General features: G+C 41.6%; 1 protein-coding gene across 11 annotated transcripts in view; it reads left to right on the top strand.

The window, feature by feature from the left end:
- Nucleotides 1-1,932: 1,932 nt before the first annotated feature.
- The window catches only part of ATP2B1 (ATPase plasma membrane Ca2+ transporting 1), an 82,005-nt gene continuing 70,192 nt past the window's right edge, over nt 1,933-13,745 (top strand). For 10 of the 11 annotated variants that reach the window (XM_089523981.1, XM_089523984.1, XM_089523992.1 and 7 more), the window contains exon 1: nt 1,933-2,038. The gene's annotated coding sequence lies outside the window, so the exon portion shown is untranslated. Of the gene's footprint in view, nt 2,039-3,734; nt 3,898-13,745 lie in introns of all 11 variants that reach the window. The other variant, XM_089523982.1, reaches the window with a different exon arrangement.

A 13,745-nucleotide genomic window follows, 5' to 3' on the forward strand; every position in this document is an offset into this window, starting at 1 on the left:
TGATATTTGTGGATTTGATTATTCATGGATTTGATTAGTATGTTCTCTCTAGAAATCTCTAAGTCCTTCAGTGCAACTCTGTGGTCAAATTTAGCTAAAAGATGCACTGAAAGACCTAGAGATTCCTAGAGAGAATACTATACTAGCATTTGTAGCTCCTCCAGTTCAGTTCTATGGTCAATGTCTGTCAGATGTTGACCACAGAGTTGCTCTGGAGGACCTAGAGATTCCTAGATAGGTGTCCTCTCAGGTAAAAACGTGGTGTTTTTGTTATTTGCGGTTTTGCACATTCAAGGGGGTCTTGTGCCCCTAACCCTAGCGAATATACAGGGACAACTGTATTTACACATGACAAGATAAAAGGGGGGAAAAAAGAGAAAATCCAGGATGGCAACTCTGACGGCCAGGGTCTGAGCAGGAACAATAATGGGAGAGGTAGAAGACGGTATCTGATGTTTTTGGAATTAGTACCAAGAGGTGAAAGAAACAGGAAAAGTATATGGGCCTCTTAAATTAGGACTCTGCCCACATTTAGGCAGGTGGACATGATCCGCACCTTGGGTACGACGAGGGTACTGTAGGCTATACAGTCAGCCCTCCTTGTCCACAGATTATTTTATCCATGGATTCAAGCATCCACGGCATTAATTTTTTTTAAATGTATAAATCTCTAGGTCTTCCAGTGCAACACTCAGTTAAACGTTGACCATAGAGTTGCACTGGAGGACTTAGATATTCCTAGAGAGAATACTCAATTAGGCATTTGTAGCTCCTCCAGTGCAGTTCTATGGTGAGACACTGACCACAGAGTTGCGCAGGAGGACCTAGAGACTCCTAGAGAGGCATCCTCTCAGGTAAAAACATGGTGTTTTTGTTGTTTAACATTACTAATCAATTCCCTGAATAATCAAACCCGCAAATACGGAGGAATGAATGTATTTGCATCCTCTAGAATGGTTTTTAGAATGTGACAACACAGTTTGGGACTGGGCCCTTAGCTCCTGGGGGACATAAACCTGGCTCTTATTATTATTATTTTAACCGCCCTTCCTTGACAAACGGTCACGTGACACAAAGGCGACTCACCACCTCTCAGGCTCCCCCACCCGCGGTTAAAGACAGATCTGTGTGCGCATGCGCAGCACGCTCTTATTAACACACGCAGCGTTCTCTCCCTCATTAAACTGACGGGGAAGCGGCGGCGTTGTTTCGCGGGCGCCACGCTCCCAAGCCTTATTATATGTGAAAGACAGAGAGAGGGTGGGAAGAGAACGCTCTCCCCTCATGACAACGACGGAGACCCAGCGAGGAGGGAAGGCCAGAGCGCCCCCTTGCTCCCTAGGGACCCACTCCCGGCAAAGTCAACGACCCGGGGACCCATCATCATCATCATCACCATCATCAAATGCTTGGGCCCTTCCCCCTTACGTCATGGAAACAAGCTCGTCAGGGCATGGCGAGCCAATAGGAGGAAGAAGTTGAGTGGGGGGCGGGGTAAAGACTATGCCCCGCCCCCTTTGGGCAAAAATCCCAATCCCCGCCCACTCCTCCTTTTTTCTGGCCCCCCCTTTCCCTTGGCGCCCAGAAGGCCTTCGGGGGTCTCCCTCCTCCTCCTCTTCTTCCTCTTCTAACCCCAGCGAGACCCTGTCACGTGACTCCGACTGAGGAAGAAGAAGAAGAAGAAGAGTAAGGCTGGAAGGAAGGAGGGAGGGACAGAGAGAGAGAGAGAGAGAGATTGAGAGGCGCTTTCTCCTCCTCCTCCTCCTCCGCTTCCAGTTGTGGCTGGAGGCGACACGAGTCCCGGCCGTGAGACGCCTCCTCACACGCTGCCTCACATCGCAGACGCCGACGCGGAGGGCGGGGCGGGCGGAGAGGCTCCCTCCTCCGCCCTCTTTGCCGCCTCCTCCAGCCTCGGGCGGGCTTCTGGCGGCGGCGGCGGCTCGGGCTCCGGGGTGGGGTGGGGGGACCTCTGTTGGGCGGACAAGCCGGAGACGGCGACGGTGAAGGCGACACTGGCCGCGTGTGGAGGGAGCCTGAGGTAAGCGAGCCGTGGAGGAGGAGGAGGAGGAGGAGGAGGTGTTGGGGCGCAGGTGGCCGCGTGTGGAGGGGATGACCAGGGAGGGGGAAGAGACCCAGCCGCCCTCCTTCTCCCGGACGACCTGCCTTCCACCCCCGCCCTCCATTTTGAGCAGGGCTAATAAGAAGCACCGGCTGAGCCTTTTCCCTGGCCTGCCCTTCAGCTCAGACCAATGTCCAGGAGGAATGGCCACAACCGTCCTGCATTTTGAGCAGGGCTAATAAGAAGCACAGGCTGAGCGGGGTCCTCCTTTTCCCGGGCCTGACCCCCCCCCCCTCTCTCTCATCCTTGTGCCCAGGAATAATGTCTAGAACCGTCCCTTCCATTTTGAGCAGGGCTAATAAGCACAGTCCTCCTTTTCTCTGGCTTGCCCTTCAGCTTAGCTTTGTGCCCAGGAGGAATAGCCAGAATTGTCCTGCACAAGAAAACCACAGGTCCTCCTTTTCCCGGGCGTGACCCCCCCTCCCCACCTCAGCCTTGTGTCCAGGAGGCAAGTCCAGAACCGTCCCTTCCATTTTGAGCAGGGCTAATAATAAGCACAGGCTGAGTGTGCGTGGGGGGTGTCCTCCTTTTCCCGGGCATGCCCTCCACTCCCACCTTCTCCTGCCCAGGAGGAATGTCTAGAACCGTCCTCCATTTTGAGAGGCCGAGAAGCATGCATTGAGACATGTCTAGGATCAGCATTCTAGTGGGTCCTGTCCTCCATGTTTTCCTGGGGCGTCCTCCATTTTGCGATGCCTCGTCCTCCTTCCCCTGAGGCCAAGCACCACAGCCACCGCCGTGTGACCTTGAGGGCAGCCGGGGAGCCACTTTCTGGGCTCAAGGGAAGAAGGACGGAAGGAAAGGGCAGCCAAGGTCCCCAGAAAGCCCTCCTTTCCTTTCCTTTCATCATAGGGAGGACTGGCCAGACACCCCCCAGTTAGGTGAAGGTGCTTCTTTGGTCTCCTGGGTTAAGTAGCTGGGATTACGGCATAATATCTTATCCGCCCCTACAAGCCCTAGGTTTCCTTACCCTCCCTCCAAGCAGCCTCTCCGGCTTTCTGAGGCAGGGCCTGAGTGCCCTGGAGGTGGACCAAGCCCTGAACTTGAGGCTGCTCTTCCCCCCTGCAAGCCTTATCCCATAGTCAGGAAGATAGGAGGATTTATAAAGGGGTGTATAGGTCCATTCCATCTTCCTGCACAGCCTCTGATTTATGGCTTAATGTGATTTATTAGTGGCTCAGAAAACCCTATGGAAAAGGCATGGGACGGCCACAATTCGACAGAGGACTCGAAAGCACACACAACTGTATATTTCTGTCATAAAGGGATTTCAGCTCTGCTCCTTGGTGAATGCAGCTCAGGCCGCCGAAGCTGTGTCAACACAGCTTTATTTTCGGGGGGAGCATGGTGCTTTGGGGCACTGTCACTTCAGGCTTGCATGACTCCCGCTTCCTCTTCTCCTCTTTGCCAGATGGTACAGCTAACCTTTGGATGTTGCGGTTCAGTAAGAAGCCTTGGTGTGATGATGAGGTTTGTGGGGTGGCGGGTGAAGATTGCTTCTACCTGTGCTGCTTCGTAGGGGGGAAAAACCCCAACACTTCTGCCATTAGTGCCTGCATAAAACGGTACTTGGAGGATTGCTGACTGAGAATGTCTTCATATATTCATCTCCCAGGCACATTAAACCCATGGATCTAAAAGAGTTGGATTATGATATTTGGACAGCAGCATAAATGGAAACTGGTTTTAAAAAAGTTGGAGTGTCTGACCTTGATGTTGCTAATACTGTATGTGTGGTTGCTCCTGATGTAGAAACGATCCAGTTTTAGTAAAACAAGGTAGGAGGTACTTAGCTGAAATACCTTTTCTTGACCTTTTTAATTGTGGATGGTTAATGTCCAAGCTTGGGTTGCTTGTCTTTTAAAGAGCTGGTATAGTATTGTACTACAGTTTTATCATTTATGCATAATCACTTACTGGCCTTAGATGTGCCGCTGTTGTTACACTAGTCTTCATACTTTCACCCTAATTTGAAATACTGGGATTCTAATGACATGTAAGAGTTCATGGGAGTAAAATATTGATATGCTACGAAAGGTGCGTGCTGTAGATATGTTCTGTAAGGGATGTTGATGGGAATCTTTTAAACAGTATGGTACATGGCCAAATACGGGTTATTAGCAATGATGTCTAAACCATTTGTGAAAGTAGATACAATGTACATCTCCAATCTACATATGTGGAGCTTTCTGTTCTTACAAGAGGTACCATAGGAACACACACATTCCAATAGCACATGCTTAAATATCTACAGCCAGTGCAGAAATTGTACCATCTTCTATAGTGAGGTTGATAGTTGGAAATGAATTTTCATTGTCGGATATTTTTGAAATATTTATCTTATGACTAAAATATGAAGAATTAGTTGTATGCATGAAAAAGAAACACCTTCCAATACCTTAGGGGTGTTAAAAATTTAGTACTTAAAGCTTCATGATTGTAATTGTGGAAGCTTATGGGGGTTACTATAGCAGTGGCCACTGTTTTGAGATTAGAAAGAACTTCAATTTTACTTTACCTTAAATATTTATGAAGTAGTAAATAAAATTTTTTGTCCTCAGACAGGAAATTGGATTATAATAAGTGGTGAAAAAAGTCTCTTCTCATTCTGAACTGATATAGCTTGCCAACACTTCGATGGGTGGGTTCATGCCATGATAGGAAACATACTTCCTAAGTGGCTTGAACTTGTGGAACAGGGGTGAAGTATGGCTATGCACAGCAAGGGTTTGAGTACTTTAAAGGGGAAAGAGTTGTTTCATAGTATTGACTACCAATGCCTCTTCTAGAACTATTGTATGATTATAATTTTTCTTAAGAGGAGAGATAATTGCATGTTGTTTTTATGGAACAGGTGAACAGGATCTTAGATGGTATAAAGGAGATTGAAATGCGTGCTACATGAAACCTGAAGACTTCTTCTGGGTAGCCATACTCATTGTATTGACTTCAAATGTCAAAACCTGCATCCCAGAGTCAGTAATTAGTCTACTCTGTCATAAAGAACAGCCACCCCTAATTGACTAGGATTAGTGCTTCTGCCTTTTACAATGGCTATTTCTGGACAATATTACAAATATGTGTGTATGTGTACTAAATTAGTGTTGCATATTGTTTTTCCTTTCTGTTATTTCCCTTTGATTGGCCTTAGCAGAATTATAGAATAGTTGTGTTTGCATTGCTGTTTAATTTCATAGAGGCCATAGACCGCAAAATCTGCAATATACTCTGATTATTGTGCCAATGTATAAACATGGGATTCCAAAAATCAGTGGAATTCTCCAGGAATTATTTAATTTCTAATTCATAAATATAGATTAATTTGAAAATCATTTCAAAACCTGAGTTTTAAACCTTGTGTTTCAGCATAAGGTTATACTCGTGGACATAGGTTTTAAAATTAATTGAAATTTGCCTTTTTCTAGATTCCTTAAGCCACCAATTTGTTCATTTTCTTAAATACTGACTTCCTTTTGAAATGTTTTATGTGTGGGCTATCATGGAAAGAATAAATGGGGGGGGGTATAACATTTGCCAGATGAACTGCAGTGGGAAGGTGATAAGAGTCCATGCATCTAAAGACTTGTATCTGTCATAAAAAGAAAGCTAGTTTGAATGAAAGCCCTGTTCACTTAATACCTGATAGTAAATCTGCAAACTTTAAAAACTAGTAAGGGATGACCTTTCCCATGAACATTTATATGCTTTTTTTATTACTGGTGCACAAGTTAGCAGAATCTTGTCAAACTAATACCTGTTTTGTGGCAGGGAAATTATCTGTTGGTTTGATGCTCGCAATTAGACCCTTCAATGCTTCTCAGTTTAAAGACAGTACCTATATACTCAACTATAAGTCAACCTCATGTATTGAGGGCAGACTTTTGGGCCAAAATTAGGATTTTGATATAACACGTGTATAAATTGAGGGTCAAACTAAGGGCATGTAACAAAAAACGTGAAGAACACAGCAAAGAGAAACATTGCCAAAGAACACCCCCCCCCCAGACATTCAAAAAGGCCAGAAGCATTCCTTGATAGAGAGAGTAGAGGATGTTGGTGCTTTTTTTATGTTCTCCTGGGATGGATTAAGCTCTTACCTTTCGCCATTCTACTCAATGAAGGGGATGGCTCCATTTTTGATAAGTTAAGATAGAATAGTCAAACATCAAGCCAAAAAAAACTGGGTCAACTTACCCATGGGTCAGTGTAACTACATTGACCCATGGATAAGTTGACCCAGGGTTTTTGGGTTGATATTTTGATTAAACTTTCTAGATTTACTTATACATGAGCATATACAGTACTGTTGAAGATTAGCCCAGTCCCTATGAAGATGGTTTGAATGATGTCTAGTTCCATTTGTGTCTGTCTGTCACACTGGAGTTAATGTAAAAGCATTATAGAATAGACTGTAATGTTTGAAATTACTAGATACTTCTGTGATTGGGTTTGGGTTAGCATTCTTTGCAGAAATAAAACGTATGAATTAAGCAGTCCTTTTTCTGTTTGTGGAAAAGAAGGATGTAGCTTATCTAGTACACATTACCAAATAGAATAACAATCTGATAGCTTTTGCATTTTGTATAACTGAATTTTTTTCAGACCCAGTGTTGAACTTAACAATAAATTCAGTTTTTGCTTTTCAGGAACAGCAAAACATTTTGAAGGGGGGCGAGCACTAGAAACTGAGCCCACATAATAGCAAGTAATAGTTTAGTTAGGTTAGAAAAATAGAATATACTTACCCTAGGAGAGATTTGCCATCCTTTACCATGTAGGAGAATAGCTTTGGAGTAATTTTAAGTTGTGAAACTGTAGCAGTGAAACCGTTCATGAGCTATATCTAGAGATAAGATAGTATATTCATCAGGTCTAACAACTAGTCTTCATGCCTTTTAACCTGAAGATGACAACTCTGTAATATATTGTAGAATAGAGTACTTTGACAATACAGATGAAGTTTTGGTAGTTTCAGTGTTTAGAGATCTTTCTTCCTTTAGACCAGTGGTCCCCAAATTGTGTCCTTTAAGAGATTTTGGATTTCAGCTCCCAGAAGCCTTAGCCATGTTGGCCAACAGTTTGGGATTCTGGGAGCTGAAGTCCAAAATACCTTAAAGAGCACAGGTCCCTGGTCTATGTATATTTTAAGACTAGTGCAAAACTTTGCTGTTTGGCATAAGTTTAGTAGATAGTTGTGCTTTTTTCTTGACTAACATTTCATGAAGTTTTGAAGTATAATCAGATAAACAATCAACATTGAAAAGCAGAAGTTGACAATCCTACAACAGTATTGCTAAATCTCTAGAATTGCTATCTTTCAAGTTAGGGAACAACATTGCTCATTTCTCTTCCCTGAGCATTTTCCCTCTTCTGCTATTTGTAATCTTCTTTGGTCTTGTTGGGGTAGGACTTTATCTATTTTAAACATGCAGGCATTTTTGAAAGTAACTATATGTTTACGTATCTTGCATTGGATACATGGAAGAACATTTTCAAGAAATCTTTCAGGTCACATGTCTCTGCCTTGTCCTCAGCTGTGACATTTGTTACATTTCAGAATACAGGTAGATAGTAGAAATCAGTGAGGGCTTTTTGCATTTTTTATGTACTGAAGGATGTATTACTATGTTAACAAGAAAAAAGTGTGTGTCATATTTTAATCCTTCCTGCCAACACCCTTTACACATCATAGTGCATTTCTCTTTTTTAGATAAGATTATGGATTGTCTGTGTCTTCCTGTTAATGTTCTCGGCTTTGATTTTTCTGTCTGTAGCTTGTTGCATGGATTCATCACATTCTGTTAGCATTTCTTATTGTTTCATTATCCTATAGAGTTGGTTACACTTCTGCTTATCTCTTTTTTCTTTTCTAGTCTGCATCTCGGTAAGCTTTCCTGCACCTTCGTTTCTAACTGTCCCTCCCGCTTGCTCCTCCTCTGTGCAGTTGTGTTTTTGTGTACCTAAATCTGCTCATCTTTTTCTCTTTCCACTCCTTTGTACTCTGAAATACCACATTATGCTTTTTTCCAACCTCATAATCATCATTCCTATGTTTCTGCACTTACATTATTCCTAAAGCCTATTCTTGCTTTTGCAACCACTAAACAAGAAATGAAAAGCTTATTAGCATTTGTATGAATGAACTGAGAATCCTTGCTTGCTACTCCAAAACAAACCAGGATTCATAAACCATGAACAAATCTTGTTTTATGATACTAGTTTGTAGTGGGAGTGACAAACTAGCATTCTCTCTTCAGGTAAAGTAATTAATAACAGAAGGTAACTGAAGTACATTGGTGGGGCTGTGCAGTCTGATTTTAAAGAGAAGTATAGGGATCCCTCCATCTCTTGGGTCTGTTGCTTCTTAGGGAGGATGGCTCCTAGTTGGTTTGCACACTTTTCTGTTTTGAAGGCCTAAGAATAGCTGCTAATAGCTGTGTGTGTACAGGGCTGCGTGAGTGCTTGCTGCCATTGAAAACAGAGGGACTTGAGATCCCATGGGGTTTTTTCATCCATGGCAGGGGGAGGTCCAGAAAGACACCCCCACAGATAAGAAGTGCCCACTGTATTTGTATCTTAAGAGTGATTCTTGGCTGTGTTTCTTCAAGATGAAAATTTATTTTTCTGTAGAGATCCACAAATATTGGCTCGGCATAGTAATCAACTGTTAATTGTGGTTGTCACCTTGTTCTCCTTCAGTTCTCTGAACCTGGGTATGGGAGGGGACCTTCAGGTGAGAAGTAGAAAATGAATTTGCCATTAGTTAGTGGCTGAAGAAAACCCTGATATTTCAGCTCTTCAAAGCTTCTTGAAGTTGTAATAGCAACTTTTCAGCTTTACTGATTGAATATATATATATATATGTATATGTGTATATATATATATATAGAGAGAGAGAGAGAGAGAGAGAGAGCAAGCAATGTGCCTTATTAAAGTTTTGATGAACTAGATTTTAAGACAATTTTTAAAGAATGTGTGTTACCTTTAAATGTATTACTCTTTAGATCATGTTACTGTTTTACATTTTATAATGAACAGTTTAATCTATTTTATCAATATGCTGCCCTGAGATCTTCAGATACAGGGTGAAATATAAATATTTTAATAAATAGCCTCACATGATCAGTCTTTCATCTTAATTTCTGTATCTTCTTGATGTTTCCCGCTTTTAAATATCTCTCACAAGCCCCCATATGCCTAGATTCTTCAGTTGATTTTATTTCTTTTTGTATAAGAACTACTATGTTTCTCTGCCAGGTTTTGTTTACATTGTTTTTTCTGATTAGTGAGTACTGTTAGGAGGTACTTGGATTAATCTGTTCTCCAATGTGAATAGTAGGTGAGTAGGTTACAGTTCTCTATATAATTCACAATATTGATGTCATCAGATTTGAGATCCAGATTAGCTTTTAATATGTATGCTTCCCATCTCAACATCCCTGATCTCTGTGCTGACTCCTATATCTCAGATAAGTGTCAAATATTAATCCTCTTTTGACCCTAGACTATGCTGATATACAAAGAAAGCTGGAAGTCATTCATTGGACCTTTGATGACCTGGTGTACAATTGGGGTGTGGGCGTGCGCGCGCGTGCGCGTGTCTGTGTGTGTGTATTCAGGCTCCCAGATTTGTGTCTACTAATACATACCATACTAAAAGGCAGATTAATTGCATATAAAAGCTGGGGCTATGTTTGATGGCTGAACCATTCCAGCTACTAACTAAAGCAGTTTATGTTGCCAGAATTCTATTGGGGTTTTCCTTTTTTAGCAGCGGAAAGATGCCCATTGGATGTCATTACTGTAGTTGGTAACTGTGGATTGGTCCAGATGATTAATCCCAGGCTAATAAAGGTACTAAACCCATACATGTAGTAGAAAATGAACGTGTCCAGGGACTGTAATAGAAGATCTGAGTTCTTACCTGTTCCTGTTTGCAGTATCTTATTTTTATAACGCGAAATATATGTCTTACCCTTCTGGATGACTTTGCACAGATGGTGCAAATGCAAGCTCATGAACAGTTGTATAAGAAGAGCGAAAGGAAACAATCTGAACCAAGGTTTCATTTTGTTTGTTGTTGTTGTTTTTGTTTTTTTTACTTGTTGGATTTTTTAAAATTTGCTGGACTAGATTCTGAATCTAGATTCTGGCCCTCCAGGTGATGATGAACTACAGCTCCCATAACCTCTGACTTTTTTGTGTGCTACGATTAAGCTAGCTAAACTGTTTTGAGGCTCATCATAGTTGTACTCAAGTACGATGTGTATGAAGTGTTCATTACTGCTGTAGACTTTTAAACAGAGGAAAAGTAAAAAAAGGTAACTTAGGCGCGTTCCGCATGTGCCAAAAGTACGTGCTCGGCACGTACTAGGGTTAGGAAGGGGCGTCCTTTCTGGACGCCCCTAACCCTAGTATGTGCCGAGCACGTACAAAATGGCAGCACCCATTCTACATGAGCGCCGCCATTTTGACATAGCGGACGCTTAGCGTCTGCACGTCTTGGCACCATTATGGTGCCGCAAGTATGCCAGTGGCGCTTTGCGGTGTCATAATGGCGCCGCAAAAAGAAGCCGCTTTTTGTGGCTTCTTTTTGCTGCGCGGAGGAGTTGCGTGGTTTGGCTGCTGAGGCTCCTCCACACAGCAAATGAGGGTGCCAGCAGACCGGCCTTTTGGGCGGTCTGTAAAGCACCTAAAATTTAAAAAAAAACACCCAACAGTGTTCAGTGTATTTTATTTATTAGTTATGTTATGCAACTTATAAACCATGGTAGATTTAAGGAAAAAGTTGTAAGTGGTGTCCAAACAATTAAACAATAAAATACTGGGGGGGGGGGGGGGGAGAGATAGAAAATATCAATGTGATTATATCAGTAAAGCCACATGTTATTTACATGAGGATAGCAGACACCAGAAATAAAAGGAATATTGATGTGTGCTTCACAGCAGCTGCTTGGCAATTCCAGAGAACAGTAATAGGTATGTGATCGCCAAACAAAGTACAAGCCCATGTAGAATTGTTAGGGGTACCTCTTTCAGTGACTCGAGAGGTTGATAAGGAACTAGTTACATAGTCTTACAGTTTCCAGAGCACTAGCCACGTTGGCATGCAGGAAAAGCAAGAAAGTCCAGTGCTAGAGCAAGATACTCATTGTAGCACAGATTTTCATAAACTATTTTCCACTTCATCAGATGCATTTTGAGGTGCAGAGCTGTAGCTTGCTGGGATCATCACACTTGCGTATCTTGTATTTGTATATTCAGTGCCTCAACCACAAACGTGTTCGTGTAAACGTTCAGAGTTGTAAACTGGTTTTTTTTTTCTTGAAAAGACTATTTTGGGGGATGTAGAAAATGAAACAAACAAATTACACTAAAAAAAGAAAGAAAATACTATTTTGGAACTTTTTTTTCAGTGCTCCCTAGTCTTCACTCCTTCAGTAAAATGTGCAGTCAGTGACTTAACAGAAGATGCTCTTGTACGTTTAACACTTCCCTTTAAAAGGTGGATTTATGTCTTCCATGCCTTTAAATATCTTAAGTTGCAGTGGTGGAGAGGATCTTGCTTGGGAAGGCTCAAATATGGTTAGATTTCATAGTATGACTTAAAATAAGTTTCAGGAGTGATGTTCCAGTACTTTTATGTATTAGGGCTTTATGTGGAACTGGCTTTGATGAGTGTGTGAAAGCTGCAGTTTATCAAGAACAGTAGCAAAGAGTGCTGTGTGCACACTGGTGATGTACAGATCAAACATAATTCTTTCCACATGTGCTTCATCAAATCAGCTGATCTTGTCTGTCCACCATTCACAATTCACTGTTTTGAATTTTTTCCCACAGTAGCAGATTTGCCCCAGAAAATAATGCAATTTTTTCTATATACATGTGTATATGTGAGAATGTGTTTCTTCTTCCTTTTCTTTCAGTTACTTTGAACAGTAGGATAGTATTTTCCACAGACAGGTAAACATCTTTGTAAGTTTTGAAGTCAATAAAATGCTTTGGCCAGCCAGCCACAGATATTCTTTGATACAGGACAGACTAGCATTGTAAAAATGGCTCCCCTTCAGAATAGAAAAAAAGTCATTAGACTTTTTGTTTTCATAGTGGATTTTGCTGGCATCTCTAGTACACACCAGTGGGATTATATGTCATTTAGCATGTAGCATCTATACTGGTACCAGAATTAAAAGTGTTGGTGATGATCTTTAAATCGTGACTTGGGCTGCATCCGCACTGCAGAAATAATGCAGTTTGACACCACTTTAACTGTCATGGCTCAATGCTGTGGAATCCTGGCAATTGTAGTTTTGTGAAAAACTTAGCCTTCTCTTTCAGAGAGCTTTGTTGCCACAACAAACAACAGTTCCCAGAATCCCACAGTACTGAGCCACAGTGGTTAAAGTGGTGTTAAACTTCATTATTAATGCAGTGTTGATGAAGCCCTGCCTCTTCCTTGTCACTTTCCCTGCAACTAAAATCCAGAAGTTATGGGTCCTCTCCATCTATGAGGGGTTGGCAAAAAAAGGCTTTCTCAGTGGCTGCATATATCTGCCCCAAGAAATGCAGGTGATCTAATTTCAGAATGTTATTTGCCAGTTGATGATGTCATTTCTGTTATGGCCAGTCTGGCCTGCTAAATACGATGTAGTTTAAAGAGTGGTTTTCTCTACAGTTGTCATGCTTTCATTGTTGCCCCTTTTTTTACCATGTCTGTATTGCATTTCTAAATCATGAGCTGCTTTAAATGGTGCATGTACATTAGAAGGGCAAAGAATAAATTTGTAAATAAATAATGGAAGGTGTTAAATTTGTTCCAGGGTTGTGACCATGAAGTCTAAACTAGCTGCTATCAATGCAGGCTTTTCAGATCAGTTCACTGTGTGTGGAAAACATACCCTCAATATGTACTTTCATATTAGCCTCTTCTTCTTGGTATGAATGAAAGGAGTGCAATGTATTGGATTGGAATTTTCATGAGTCCTGCTTGATCGGCATTTATCAATTTCTTGATTGTTGGATATATAACAACTAATGCTTATGAGATAATTATGATGTGGAAACGTCCAGGAGGCACAGATTTGCTTGATTTTCTTGGCATGTATAATATGAATGCCTGTTGTATTAAAGATAAATATTTAAGCAGATATTTTGGATTGATATTTACTGTATATACTCATGTATAAGTCTAGAAATTTTAGCCAAAAGATTGACCCCAAAAACCTGGATCGACTTAACCACAGCTCAAAGTACTGTACTTTAACTCTTTTATATATATAAAGGAGTCATCCCCTTTCTCTGAATAGAGTGGTAAAAGGTGAGAGCTTAGTCTATCCTAGGAGCACCAAAAAGAAGCATGGACCCTCTCCGCTTTCTCATCCATTCAGCCTTTAGGATGAAAACAAACAGTTATACCTGACAGAATTTTCTAAGTTTTTTGGCATTATTTTTCATTGCAAATAGTTTTAATCCTGTTCTTTAATAGTGTTCTAATATTTTGTGTGTGTTTTAACTATGTATTTTTATCGTAATATTCTGCCATTTTGCAAGCCACTTTGAGTCCCAGTCTGGGAGAAAGGCAGGATATAAATAAAGTGATGGATGGAATTTAAACATTTTAAATCTT

The sequence above is a fragment of the Sceloporus occidentalis genome, unplaced genomic scaffold, assembly GCF_023333645.1.
Source record: "Sceloporus occidentalis isolate IW3139 unplaced genomic scaffold, rSceOcc1.0.p SCAF_5, whole genome shotgun sequence".
Taxonomy (NCBI): domain Eukaryota; kingdom Metazoa; phylum Chordata; class Lepidosauria; order Squamata; family Phrynosomatidae; genus Sceloporus; species Sceloporus occidentalis.